Consider the following 15,483-nt stretch of genomic DNA (forward strand, 5'->3'; position numbering starts at 1 on the left):
ATAGTTAGCAAACAGTATCTGTATTTTTCAAGTTTTTCACTGCTACTAGAGATCCTGTGTTCCCATTTCAAAACCTTCACATAGCCTAAAATATCACCTCAAGGAATACCCAACCACTGTTCGACAATTCCACTGTCTAGCCTAACACAATACAACCTTGTTTTTCACTACATCTTTTCTGATCCTACCAAGGAGAGAACAGAGCGAGGATAGAGAGTTTTATGCTGATGCAAAATTATCATTATATTTCATTATTTTTAACTAGTGCTTTATCAGTATTTGCAGAAYCAGCTGACAGGAAAAAAATCTTCTGTTCATACAAAGCTCCCAAGCAGATATGACACTGAGCTGCTACTGCACTGTTAAAACAACRTTTCTCTTTCCTTTAAATGAAAATTACCTTCATACTCTTAAGGTTAATCCATATACACACCACAGGAAGTTCCCTATGCAGGATAGGCATAGGTGAAATCAATCTACTGCTAAAAGTGAGTTAAAAACAAGTTAATCAGAAGATTCTTGTAGAGTAGTTGAGCCTTTAACTCATAGCCTCTGGGAAAAATCACCATAGCCTTGGTAAAAATGAGTAAACTGAACAACTTAAGGAGGAAGAGACAAATCTACAGCTGAAAAACTCCAGTAAAAACTGTTTCAATTAAATCAATAAATCTCCCAGCAGCATGGAAGGGAACAAGAGTGCTATAGTGGTCAGGAGTTAATCTAGAAAATCTACTATCTAATCAATGTGATGTTGCAGAGTGAGAAATAAATGCTGTTTTTAGCTGCTAAAAAAATTATGTGCGTGTGTGTACTTTGCCATTTGCCAAGCCTTTGAAAAGATGGCACATTCAGGGGAAGGCACTAGCAAATGGGCAAGAATTATAATCCTCAGTTTCCAAAGATTCCATGAAACCAGAGCATCATATGGACGTGCAACTGATTTCATGCAGATAAAAGATGCAATTGAAATTTCAGTAGCAGAGAACATGCATTTTTCATGTGCAAGTGGCAAATTCCGTTTGCTTGTATGGATGGGTACAAACAGATGCCAAGCGAGGCTGGCACCGGCTGACTGCATTGCTTTATTAACACCAGCGGTCTACCCAARACGAGAAACTTTGCTGGAAGCTTCGGAGGATAAGAACTAGTATAACTAATGAGCAGGCTGGGGCACTTCCAGGGAAATAAAGCAAGAGAAAATAAGCATTTGGACATGCAAAGCACTGCCAGCAGGTAAAGCCGGCAGCTACCCATTTTTTTCTCTGCTATGCAAGTATTACAACATCTTCTGGATGTGATTCTGGCAAGAAACAGACAACAGAACAGGTATGAATGAAACAACGCTATTTTCCATCTGATGTCTTCTTTCTCCTTTGAAATATTCCTTTGCCATGAATGCAGGAGTTGGAAATGTGTCCATCTGGGTTAATAGATGTATGATATGGTACTATTTGCTGTGAGATTCTTCTTCCCTTTATGACCAACTTTACATTCCCACAGGTTCTCTTCCTAAAATATAAATTCCCCGCTTTTAGATGTAGCCAGAAATGTCAGATAAAACTTACCTCTTGTGGCTTTTCACTTACAGCTGCAGAACATACACTGATCAGTGTTATCCCTCTGGAGACCAGAAATGGATGAGTTGCACTGAACTTCTCTGACAAACATGAGAAGTAGCTACTGCAACTGTGATGGGTTTGTCCATTTTTCTTCCCCACCATGCTCAGAAGTACAGACCAAAAATGTAAAGTCACAGAGCATAATGTGGATGCTATTCAAACTATTGCAGCAATCCCACATACTTCAGTGAGGACAGAATCATGTTACCTCTCTTTATCATGTCAAAATTCAATTATTGAGTTTTCTAAAAAACTTTCTGAGCTAGAAAGAGATCTATTGCCATCAAAGTCCACARTAAGTTGACTGACTTTAACTGCAGTAAAGCAAGACAACAGAGACTATTTTATTTACTCTTACCTCAAATGTATGTAACGAAATGCATATTCTGGAGATGGGGACAAGCAAACTGGATATTTGTTTTTCCTTTTGCTATTTACTTGCATTGTTGGTCCATGCTAAAATTATATCCACAGCAGTCAGAAGCACCACCTTGTACTGTTACAGTTTTTAGTGGAGGTTTCATTCATCTTAATGAATGGATTAGATTTATCAATYATGGTATCAAAGACATAGAGGTTATCCTTAATAAACGAACTTTTAAATGAAGGCAATGATAGGCAACCTTTATAAATATCAAATAACTTCAGAACATTTGGGAAATAGTTTTCTAACATAGTTGCATTTCAAAAAGGATTATGAAAATACACATTTCTGTGCTGTTTATTTTTTATCTGATATTCTTTGTTCTTTATAATTTARAGAAACCCTGGATCAAAAAAAGTCAATTATAGCCATACATTGTTATCATGCAAAAGCAGTTTGAAGGAAGTTTCTATTGAATTTGATCAGTGTATCATAACAAYATGGAAGCTATTTATTATTAAAAATGTTACTTTATTATGATAGTAAATATGGTATTATTTCTCTGAGCCCATTATGCCACAGAGGACTAAAAATAAAGTACAAGCTCAGATAGTTTTACTTCAGAGCAATCCATTAAGGGATTGTTTACTGATATTCCAGCCTATGTATTTTATATTTAGCAACTCTTATCTGTGCAATTTTTTCTCTAGATTGCAGTAAATAAAATGGAACAGCTGAGCCCCTACCAAGTTGAGCACAGTCTCACCCGTATTTTATCTTAAACACTGGCAGACTTGGTGACTATCTGGGCAACAGACATCCTAGAGAAAGACTGTCATTGCAAGAGGCAATAACATGTTTATGGAAAACTGCATGAAACCATGAGCAATGAAGGGGTATCTTCACAGAAACTGAACTCTAATCTTCTCTCAAAATTACTAGATTTAATGAGAAGGAAACAGTTGCCCAAATCTCAATAAAACATTACTCAGTATCAGTTCAAGCATGTGATTCCACCTGGTAAATGCAAGGATTTTTTATCTAGCYATCACAGTTCAAGCAAGTAAAACAATCTCACTTGAAAAACAAAAACTACTTTATTCCTAAAGGAAGAAATAAAACAAAAAATAAAATAAAGGAATTTTGCAGGAAAAGGAGTAAATTAAGGCAAGAATCCTTTGTGAAATCATTTGGTGGAAGCAGGGCAGTATCTGCTTCTATTTCCCTTCTCCTGCGACAGTTCAAAGACAGGTTAATAATCGTGCACTACCATAACTCTCCATTATGAATTAGGGTCATTATTGTTTGTTTATATGAGCTATGAAATTAGCTATCATGGTATTTTTTGGCATGATTATGATAGCCAATATCCCGTCTCAGGACAACAGCATCTGGATACTTGTTTGCTTAATCACTATTCACTAAGAGTCCTGCTAAGGAATTTTTTAACTTTAAAATTAACTCAACTTTACACATTTAAAGTTGAAATTATTCTTTTTAGGAGATTTTCTCCTTTTTTGTGAAAGAAACAGCTGTTCTTGCAAAAGACATGTATTTTAGTACATAATTTTAAACTATACTTTTTTTCAATAAACCCAATAGCAAAACTAAGAATAAATCCAAAAGAGAGAAAATTTGGCACTCCTCTTTATTATTCACAATGTGATTTGTTAAGGAAGTTGATTAATGCAAATAAAATCCAGTAATTGTGTTACTTTTTTGGAAGTACTCTGCAAAAATGAGTCCGGAAAGGTAATTTCAACAGCCATAATTATTTCCCATCTTACTCTGTATGTTACAATAGGAAAATGTATTAAAGATATATAAAATATACATACGGATATTTACAGTCTGTAAGTAATACATACGGTGAGGAGAGAAATAAAAATTACGACAGTCTCTATATGAAATGACAAGGTCGTTAATCAGAACATCTTTGAAAGAGCCAGAGGAAAATCACTGTAAGGAATAGCACTATGTTGGCAGAAAAAGCCCTACATACAACCCTTCTCTGTACTCACATTCAAGGGTATTTTAGCCTTTTGACTCAGAAAAAAGTCAATTTTACCAAATAAAAAGCAAATATGTCTGTGTGCGTGTGTGTGYGCGCGCATGAAAGCATAAATGGACTGGAGAATGCGATGGCTCTAAAGCCATTAATACGTCTAGAAGCATCTAGTATCAGATCTTTAGCCAATGTTAGTGAATCTAGCTCCACAAAAGTCCAAACTATGCACTTGTTTAGAGTACCTCGGATTGTGGCCTACTACGTTTGGCAGAGATTACCTTTTTCCACATATTTTAAAACTTCTTTCTCCAAAATAGAGGCAGAATCTTTCTTTACCCGATTTGAGAACCAGAAGTATTCTACAGAGTAATTATCATTTTCCCATAAATTCTTCACAAATGGCTGAATCAAAAAGGGGAACTATYGTGCCAGATATTCTAGAGTTCACACATTTAATAATGAAGCACTAAAGCAGCAGCTTCAAGATAGAGACTAAATCATCACACAGAATGAAAATATATAATCATCTACAAATACCAACTTGTCTTTTCACCAGAAAAGGCTTTTATACATGTAATAAAATCACAGGAACTTACAGTACCAAATTTAGAAAAAATATTCCCAAGGATTCTGAAAATCAGAACAGCTTTAGCAGTAGTTTGTCGGGCACCCAGCAGAGTGGTCACAACGTGCATGCTCCAGTCCAGACAGACACGCAGGGAGAGAAGAGTTAATCAGAGGTGAAAACTGTGACAAGAAGGGATGTTCCAGACCTTCAGAGAAACTTAAGGTTACCAATAGGTCTGCAATTAAAAACTGAGTCAGTAGGTAAGAAAGATTTCTGGAACAACGGACAGATTACTGATGATTTGGAAGAAAATGGTTTGTGACCAAAAAAAAAGCATACCTCTAATTTCTGAACAGAGACAAGTGCCAAGGGAGATGTTTATATAAAAAAGTAGTGTGCTCAGGATTCAGAAAGATAATGTTTTATTTACAGCTCAGTAATATATCAAGCAAAAGAGCATCTGAAATAGCGTACCTGCCACTGAAGTGACTGAAATGGATTTGTCAGCCACATGGCTATGTGTAATTATCAGCAACGGCACCACACTCCCTGCGCGGCTCTTGGCTGCACTCATAGCACTGAAGTATCTCTTGGTGCTTACACACACGCAGCAGGTATCTATACGCACGTGACCAAGCCCAGTTCTGCCCTGAGCAGTACAGCTGAGCACAGGGAGACGCTTCGGGCCCAGGACGCGGGGAAGGGACAGCGCAGGGGGCGCGGGCCACCAGAGGCTGCCCACCCCCGGCCCCCTCCTGCAGCTGGAGCCAGCGGTGGCCCCYGGCGATGGCTAGGCAGGACACGGCCCTTCCCGGCCTCCCTCTTATCCTTCCTCCCTGCTCGGAGATGAACACTTGGTTCAGGAATCCTCATGGAAATCTGGCTTTTCCCTAGCACCATGGCAGGACTGCGCTCGCTCTGAAGACTGCGTGTGGTGTCAGTCCTCAGGGGTCCCGAACGAGGGACTTCTGCAGGGGCTGCCTCCGCGTGGGAGACCCTAGCAACACCCGCGGAGGTCGAAAGGACAAGGCTGCCCCCGCAGCCACAGGCTCGACAGACTCCGCGGGCCTGTGAGGAGCCCGGCACGCTCCGGGGAGGAGGGCAGAGCCCTAAACCTACCGGCAGAGGTGAGCAACAAGCAGAGGGAAGGAGTCTGCGTAGGACCCACAGCAAACACGTCCGAAACGTTCAGCTTGCCGCAAAAGCCCCATTCCTGAGCACCGGGCAGCCAGCGCGCTGTCACGTCGTGCAGGGCTGCAAGGCACGCGGACAGTGTCCACGGGCTGCAGAGAATTCCAGGTTCTCATGCAAAATAGCTACTATTCCACTGAGCGAAATACGTGACATACCAGCTTCTTGACTGCATCCTATAAATACAGTTACAAATACAATCTCTCTGTAAGTAAGTCTAAGCTGTCATGATAATTTATTATACTGCAGGCTCAGAATGAAAGCCAGTTAAGTGCATTTTCAAGTAATTTCAATAAAAGTTGTGAATTTTTTCCTAGAAACTGATTGAACTGGTATTTTTTCATTCTCTTCTCAGGTCTATGCAGATCTCTACTTTCTAAAACATTATTTTAAATGGTTCATCATGGTTTATTCACATAGTGGGGCTAAATTCGAAGCCCTGGGACTTTTATTCTAGTTCTACTGCACACAGACATCCTATATGTTATTCAGCTGTGCTGATTTTAACTTCCTATGTTTTATTCTGGTACAATGCTATTTTATCATAGAGAATATGTATGTCTCACTTGTCTGACTATTCAAGTTTTAGTTATGCTTAAACATTGTAAGTTCATAACATGCTATTTTGTACATGCAGTGGGAATGCCCAAGCCAAGAGAAGCTACTCAACAAAAAATAGAAGTTGCAAACTCTATATATGAAAATAAACATAGATATTSCTTGATCTAATGAGCTAACAGATTACTATTATAATTCAGTTCAAGTAAGATTTATTTCTGAATATTGTCTCTGGAAGTCTAATAACTGCAACTCTATTAGCAAAAGGAAAAAACGAGAAATGTGCTAGCTTAATTAAAAAATTCTAAAACTGCTCTCCTCTTTCAGAGATATACCATAAGCAGGTTTATTTGATCACAATAAGCAATGACATCTACAGTTGTTTTATGGGCTTCCACAAGTAYGACTGAACTAACTGCTGGATCTTCTCCCTGGGGTTATATACTATGGATTCTATTCACAAGGCTACTACGTATTCTGGTGCTTTGTTTTCACTTTAAGTTAACAATTCAGAAGCAAGAGCACATGGGTAAATCAACTTTGCTCCTTACAAACTATTAGTTAAGTATTCTAAAGTAATTTAAGGAGAATGAATACAGACTAATTTGGTTATCTGGTATAAAGAAACAATTCATGGAGAAACAGATGATGGGAATTATGAGGGTTTTGACTTTGAGAGTTTTTAATTTGAAAACTACTAAAGTAGTTTATTTTATTACTGTATGTTCTAATAAGCAGCTTTAAGAGTTTCTGAACCATAAAAATAATTTTCACTAGTATTTCTTATTGCAAGAGCATTAAAAATATTTTAAATTAAAAGTAACTATTTGTAGCAGAGCCATGGAAAGCTACTGGACTGTTTAGCATGAGAAGAAACTATAAATTCAGTTTACATCTACTGTGGTTTATGTTTGGTTTGGTGTATTAGAAATATCAAATGCAAAGAGAGACATAAACACATACACTAAMACAAATTATGCAATGTATATGTTCAAACAGCCTCACTTCTGCAAGATTTTGTTCAGAAAAATAGATTTAAATTTGAAATCTGAATAGAAGCAAAATTCTATTACTAGGGACAGACTTCATTAATAAAGAAAAAAAATGGAAAAATAAGAAGTTAAATGTGTAACACTAGGTAACTGTTTTTATTTTGTTTTTACTTCATTTTTTATATCAAGGGAATGTATTGTTTACAAAAGATGCCAGGATACTGGCAAGAATGAAAGGAGTGTATTTAYAAAGAGACAATGTATCTTAGAGGATATGGCCAAGGAAGTTTTCCTAGCAAAGTGTTACCAATGAACTTTAACTTTGAAGAGAATGGATCAAACTCAGGCATAAATTTAGGTGGCCAATGAGTCTTTTTGCTAAGACCACCGATTTCATAACCACATTAATTCTTTCATTCTAACATTTATTCTGACTCATATTCAATAGGGAAGTAGTCTTGACAACTACTTTGATGTGTGCTTTAACATCAGTTCAGAATAAGAAATAAGAATATACTTCAGCATAAATCAAGTAACTCCCTAAACAAAAATCCAGTGACACAGAAGGAACAAGAGCAGCTCTGTCTCTTCTGACCTGGAACTCMGTGACTTAAAGGTCAACACCACTATTACAGTGAAAGACACCACAAGAGATATCTGCAGGGTTATCTGTCTTGCCCTGAAAATGAACATGACTGAATAGAGTAATCATAATAACTTTTCATGTTGAATTACACGAGATATAAGATTGAAATTCCTTCACACCCAAGTAAAGCAAGAAGAGTTGCTCATGGGTGTGTATTCTGTCGGAACATTAAGACGTGTCTTAAAGAGGCTGCCCAGGTATCACCCAGCTAATGCCTGGGTACTTTCCCCAATGTGTACCTACTGCAGCTGCAGGAACAGGGAAATCAACCCCGAACCTGCCCCACAGCTCGCAGGGTGCTGCAGGGGCAAAGCCCAAACAGTGTCCACGTATCTCCTGCACCACGTGCACAGTGCAGTTTCCCAGACCTTGTCTTTTCTTCAGTAACACAGAGCCTCTTAATCCACAGTTCATCCCAGAATGGTTTCTCCTAACCACCTGGCAGCTGGGAATATTTCCTGGTGTTATCAGTTCTGCTCCTATCTTTCTTTTCCTTTTCACTGATTTCACTAAATCCCTTTTTGAGATTTCAAAGCTGGTTTTCAGGCTGTTTTCAGAGTTTCCTCCTTAATTCTTCCTCTCCAACCCTCCCCCCCCCCAACTTTCTGTTTTGGTTTATAAGGTTTTCTTTTCAATCTACAAAGAAACTTCAGAAGAGTATACAGAAAACTGTATCAATATGCATCCGTACTTCTGTATATTAACTGAACCCCCTCTAAAAATGCATCTGTACATCAAAGTGCTCTCTGAAAAGAAAGGGAGAGCAAGAGACATCTCATCATAAAATAGCTGCTTCCAGTATTGCTTAGAGAAAGCTAAGGTCATGTTCCTTCCACAGATAATAGAGAGTCCATGCAACTGGGGATGCACTATGTGGATTAATAACAGTCTTTGCTACAGTAATAGTGTGTGTCTGTATTACTTCTTTTTCAGAAGAGCAATTTTCTTCTCACTAATAAATCTAACTGGAGAAATATGGCTTATGTCACAAAAATGTATTGGAGCTGTGTAGTCTCTATCACCGAGGTGAGTAAGAGCTTTTATGTTTATTGCCATGCTGTTTTAGAATGTATTTTAAAAATGTAAGTGGTGTCATTACAGCTATTCAGTCATGCCAAGTGCATGACTCATGATRTATATGATAAGCCACCTGCCCTCTAATGCTTTAGCTATGTTATGTACCTAAGTCAATCCCCCTCAGGACTGACTTTCAAACTCAGAGAAGCCCTGAGTCAGTGACACCAAGCACAAAGCCTGGCTTTCACCTCCTGCAAGGGGGACACTAAGCAGGCTCATGCAGAAACATTTCTGAAAGCAGCCCTGATATGACACGCAGGCATCTTTCCTCCATGGTTACTGGCTCCTCTGTGCAGGGAAGTGGCCTGGACCATCCGAGCGGATGCTACGCTGCACAGACAGCACCTGCTGGTTGCTCAAATTTTTAAGCAGCTGGTACCAAATCTGTTGTAGTTTAAAAATCTGATGTAGCTTAAGTATTTGAAAGTGATGTTTGTTATTTGTATAAGGGCAACAATGGAGGTCCCAGTTGTGAGCCTCATCCACAGTTTGCTAGACAATGTTCACCTCGTAACAGAAAGCATAAGCAGGAAATTTAATATGTAAATAATATGTAATTCTGTTATTTCAATCTCAGCTTGAAAACTTCATAATAAAAGAACGCGAAACTATAGGAACATTTCAATCTCCGAAGTTCTTCTCGGGACATTTTGAAGAAGAGAAAGCAAGCAAGTTTGCAGCCTTTGAATGCTGTGAGCTTCCCAAAGATCTAACACAACCTGAGAGCAGTTATGCACTGCCCAGCTCCTTGCAGAAATTCCCATTTCAGAAGAAAGAATATTTCAGGACATTTCTATGAGTTCTTTCTGGACTTGCAGAAAAGGCAATAGATCAAGGATGCTTTGGTATTAGCACAAGTTGTTCCTTGAGGTTGTAAAGTCCCTCCAAGTTTCTCATTCCAAGGTTAATCTTGCCAGTCCAGCAATGGCCTTAAACTAAAAAACTGTAAGACCATTTGATCTAATAATAATAATTATATAGGTGCAATGCTGCATATCAGATACTCTACTATGGCTAGAAAGGTAATGCTTTCTGTGAACACAGATAAGAAGCACTTAACTCTACTGACTTGAAAACAAGACACTCCTTTTAGCGTGCTTTTGGACTGAATTCCTTTCTATAAATAGTGCTTTCATTTTATTAATCCCTCTCAAAATGCCCTTTAATACAATAGAAGAGACCCAATGCTACTTCTCTGTAATGGGAAAGAGACATTATAATAACTTTGGGTCTGATTCTGGTCAAATTTCTAATAAGTCAAATTCAGAAAAATTCTGTCATAAAAATATATCCACATCAGCCCCATCTTGCCTATGTATTGCCCTTTCTTGAGGCTGAGAGTGCACTGAATATTGAAATTGCAATTCATATACTACCTAGAACTATATGGGTTGTCACAGGCAGTTCTATTTCACAGTTCAGAAACCACTACTGAGAGCTCTCCAAACAGTTCAGTTCACTTCTTATTCTTCCCTAATGTGCTCCTAGTCTTTCAGTAGTTACTTTTTCTCTGATGATAAAAATATGTTTTAGTAAACATTTCCTAGTGAAAGGGCAGGATGGGTTTCGCCTTTGAAAATAAAATATTAATTATTTTAATAAAATTGTAATACATCATAAAATATGAATAAACAAACTTAATGGAACAAATAATTCTGAAGAGACACAATTGCTTGACATAGCAGTCTAAATACAGTCTCGGCTAATAGATATACTGTAGTAACACAGAGAAGCAATTACGAACAGAATAGTAAGTATGGAGGTTTAATGGTATATAGAAAAAAATTCTGTGGACTACAGATACAGATCTACTAAATCACACAGCCTGATAAATGAAGATATTAAATGAACTGCACTAATGCCAATATCAGCTGATGTTCTATTTAAATATCAGTACACAGCATTACACACATACAGGTAAAAAGCAGAGGTATCAAAATACCCTGAAAGACTTCTGGCAAGATAGAATGCTTTACTGGCCTATTATTCCATGATGCTCAAACTGGTAAGATCTATTTGAAATGTTCCTGTAAACTGCATTTAGTGTTGTTTTTTCTCTTTTATTCTTGCTAATAGATGCGGTGAACAAATGGTTTCTTTGAGTGCCTCAATACCACTTTGTTAACAATGTTCTGGTAATAAAGATGCTGCTGGTACACACAGTAGTTTTTATCACCTCTTAACTCAGTTAATCTAGAGAGCACCCTGCCCTTAATTCCCTGCTGCACAGAATTCAGACAAAAGATAAGCCCCAAAGAAAAGTGCAGAAGCTCTCAGAAAAGAAGAAGAAACAAAATGAAAAAGGACAAATTTAAAAGAAGAAAGAAAATTAAAGATCTTGAAAAGTTTAAAAATAGGAGATAGACAGAAAATTATCTATATTCACAATTCAGCTGTCCCATTGCAGAGGTCAGTTATCCAGAATCCCAAAACACTACTCTAGAGGCACTACAGTTTCCAGATCCAACCATACTGATCCTCCACAGGTTATGCTTAGGAACCCTACCTCGCTAGCAAGGAAGACAAGGCAAGACATCAGGCTAGGGACCACTGAAAAGGCACAGGAACTCCCCTGCTTCTGGGGAGATCCCTGTGCCAATCTTCTGGATCAGCATATATAACGGTAAAAAAAAACCCTGCACTTTAACTTTCCCCAGCACGGTAGGAAATGAGCAGTGCAACTTCATTCGTCATTCACTGATTACATAAGGCCTTGATAGTTGAGAAACAGAGCAGAAATTTCACTGTTCATTCTTCTATCTAGCTGACACAGGAACTGTACTGCCATCACCGAGTTGTCATATCTAAAAGCACTAGTCTCCAAAGATGCACTCTCTGGCAGCATTACAAACTAGTCATCTGGAGGAAAAAAAAAATTAACTCTGGAAGTGACATTACAGATAAAACTGTTCTTAAACTCACGGGTAGGCAGATCTTTTGAGAGTGTATTTGCCAGCTGGCTTATCCACATGCAAGACTGAGACCATACTGGGTTTGCTTCCTGTTGGTTATCAAAAGAAAAGCAACAACGTATAAGAACATTTGTCTGTGAACAACTCCATGATCAAGACAGACTCTCAGAGTAACTAAGACTGGAACCTGCAAATGAACTGAAAAAGCTTCTCCCAACCTGTGATGCTTTGCAAGACAAGTGATATTATGTTTTCAACATGCTTACTGGTTTTGTCACTGTGCAAAGTACATAGTACATTATTACATTTAGAAAAGCAGCTGGTGATGAACATACACTACTTCTTCAGTGCAATAATAATTATGTAGAATCTAGTGATTTTGGCACACAGTAATTTTAACATTACTGGCAATGTGTTTTGCAATACTCACGTAACATAGCAGCAATAAAGAAAACAAAACTAAGGCTCAGAATGTCTATGGAGTAGAGATTCGCAAGATTCACAAGCTGCTTGCGTATCGGACAGAGTCAGGGCATAAATCAACCTCTTCCACTTACATTCCACAAAGTTTTGGTGAAACCTATGAAGCATACTTAGGACTTTATTTATCTTAAAAACATATAATTGAATTGAATATACTGTGGGAAAGGTTTTTTCAACAAGAAAAAGTAGTGAGTTTCTCATCCTCTCTTCCAAACAGACCTATGAGTTGTCCTTCCTAATGCCACATAGTTAGGAGTTTCTGGAAACTGATGCCAACTAGCATTTCAGGATTTCTTGGGTGCTCTCAGAGACCCTTGCAGCTGCTGTAGTTGGAAGAATGATGTGAGTGGTTACCGCTGCTCTGTAAATGCAGTGAGACTGGTATCAATGCCACAACAACCTTCTTTAGCCAGAYAGTGCTTCTTCGGTTCCCTTCCTCACATTTAGTGGTTTTTTTCTGTCTGAGTTGAGGTCATGAAGAATGCACAGTAACAGGGATAGTTACTTCAATTTCTGATCTGTAATGGTTTCTGAAGGTTCTGCCTTCTACTACACTTTGTAACTCCTTCAGTACCACCATTAAGCCATGATAAAAAATATCCAGGTATGTAAAGCCACTGCTGGACATGAATAGCTTCACCATATGAAGATGTGAAATGTATAGAAAATGCCACAAAAAACATTTTCATTAGGTTGTTGGAGGAGGGGATCATTGCTTGTATGTCAAGTGCTAAATGTTGTTAAAGAAAATTTCTGCATATAAACATTTATAGGAAAGACTCCAATTTGAGAGGCTCAGATTAAACAGAACATAACTATTGCTACCTTGCCATTTCCCTCTGCTAAAGGATGCCCACTAACAGGTTGCTGACCTCAAGTGGTGGAGAAGCCAAATAGCGTAATTGTAAGATATATAAAACTTATTTGTAATCCTTTTTGTTCACAGGACACCTTTTGTTCAGCTGAGGTATTCCTTTAACTAATTTATCTTTTCTACACCCTTCTTCACCCCTCTTCTTGATAGGGAAAAGCACAGACACTGCAGCATATGTCTTTAATTCAGACAATGTTTTTCTGAAAAATACCCCAATAATAACTCTATATTCAAAGGAGAATATAACAAGGCTAGTAATGGTAGATGGAATGGCAATGATTTAAAATAATTCTAAGACATGAAATTAAAGAACCATTCAAAGATTCAAAACTGTATTCACGGCAAAAGAACAGAGAAACAAACCAGTGATTCAGTTTCTGCAGAAGCTTTCTAAAATTTAAATGCATGTCACTCTGCTAGAGAGGAAAAGAACAGTTTTATTGATATATTTTCTTCCTTTGGCAAAATCATTTGAATGGTTTGCAACTTCTTCATTTTGTGATTTTTACACTTTTATTGTATCCTTCTGAAGGGAAACATAATGAAGAAGCTAAAATCTGTTCAGTTCACAATAATGCAGAAAGCAAAATGAAGCTTTGTTATGGTTATCTAAACTTTCAGAACTATGAGAAAGTTAGAAGATCAACAGAGAGTTTATTAAGTCACAGATTATCCCCAAATGAATTATTTTCTGCTACAATACCACACTATTGCTTCTAGTAAGGTTTTTCTCTTGGTCAAGTCCCTCCACTGTTACTACTGGGAAAACGCATCAAAAAAAAAAAAAAAAAAAAAAATCACAGAAAAGTACCTGACCACTTAAAATGACCGAGATGACCCAGACATCACTAGAACTACTAGCTAGTTTAGGTATGGACTCCCATGCATTCATTATTTGCATTTTTATGAAGTCACTTACATCATTTCTTTTCCAAATTATGACATCAATTTTCCTAAGCAGGTACCCCTTCCCTAATTACATAAAATGAGTTTTCTAGTTAGATTTGTGCAAGAATTTCTCATGGGGGAAAGATGTAAGACGTAAGACGTAATGTAAGCTTTCCATAAGTGCTAAAATATGTAAGCATAACATTCCTCCTTCTTGTGAGCATTTCTTTTGCCAAAAGCCCAGTCAGTGCATGAGAACTCAGAAAACAACAGAACAATCTCTGAAATAGGTTCACTTAACATTCACATGAATATTTATAGCAAGTGTTTTGCACTATTCACCCAGCTCTTGTTATTAAAGCTTAAACAATTGATGTTAATAAATAATTGTATACTTCAGSGCTCTAGAAGGCCAAAGCATTATTATTATTATTGCCACTTAATAGGTTTTAAATGTCATTTGATTTAGTTCTCATTTTAAGTTATGTGACATACAACACATTGTTTAGACCTTCTCATTCTTAGGTCATATTAAGAAAGCAATATTATTTAAAAAAATCTGCTTGTTAGGAAGCATCTCGTAAATATATTTATGCACCTGTTTTTGAGTGTGCTTACTTCTGCATGAACATTTAAAGATGACATTAAAAAACCTTTAAAAATTTTTTAAAAATTTTTAGATTAAAAAGGGTCATTTATTGTACTAAACTTTTCCCCATACATTTACATAAACATGGCACAAACATAATATTTTCTCAGAATTGCACTTCTGTAACGCTAGCAAATTTGACACAGACACTCCAAATGTACACTAGCTTAAAAGAAAATAGAGATGACTCAGAAGGAATACTGAGGTTTCTGCTTTTAGTTAAACCATTCCTGTAGAACTCTAGGCCATTTTTTAAATGAAACATTATGATTTTTTACAATATCATTTTAAGACTAAATTAATGTAAGTTTATTTTTAATCATATTTTGAATAGGAAACTATTTTAACTTATTTTCCAATTCCTTTGCCTATCCTAATACCAACAACCCTTAAAGTGCTACTACCCTGTTCCCTATATCAGAAACATGACTTCCTACTAACTTTCCCTCTGTATAATTTCAGAACCCCTCCAACTCTTCTATTCAAGAAAATTTCTGCAGAAATCTTTCTGCAATGCCCTGTGGTCAAATCTCCTGCACACGAGAGAGTAAGCACACTGGTAGTAAAATGGTTAAAACTGTTACTGTGCTCACTCTCTTAACAGTTAATAAAACACTACTGCACACACTCAGAACAAAATTTCAAAGGTTCATA

The 15,483-nt window shown here is 37.3% G+C and overlaps 1 long non-coding RNA gene across 1 annotated transcript; it reads left to right on the plus strand.

The window, feature by feature from the left end:
• The first annotated feature begins 5,219 nt into the window (after nucleotides 1–5,219).
• On the plus strand, nucleotides 5,220–13,719 carry LOC146587397 (uncharacterized). The gene is made up of 3 exons (XR_014897649.1): nucleotides 5,220–5,957; nucleotides 8,880–8,976; nucleotides 11,952–13,719. It is a non-coding gene; the product is annotated as an uncharacterized LOC146587397 (long non-coding RNA).
• Nucleotides 13,720–15,483: the final 1,764 nt, after the last annotated feature.

This window comes from Rhea americana, unplaced genomic scaffold (genome assembly GCF_003343005.1).
Source record: "Rhea americana isolate MKP2758 unplaced genomic scaffold, rheAme1 scaffold_6, whole genome shotgun sequence".
Lineage (NCBI taxonomy): Eukaryota > Metazoa > Chordata > Aves > Rheiformes > Rheidae > Rhea > Rhea americana.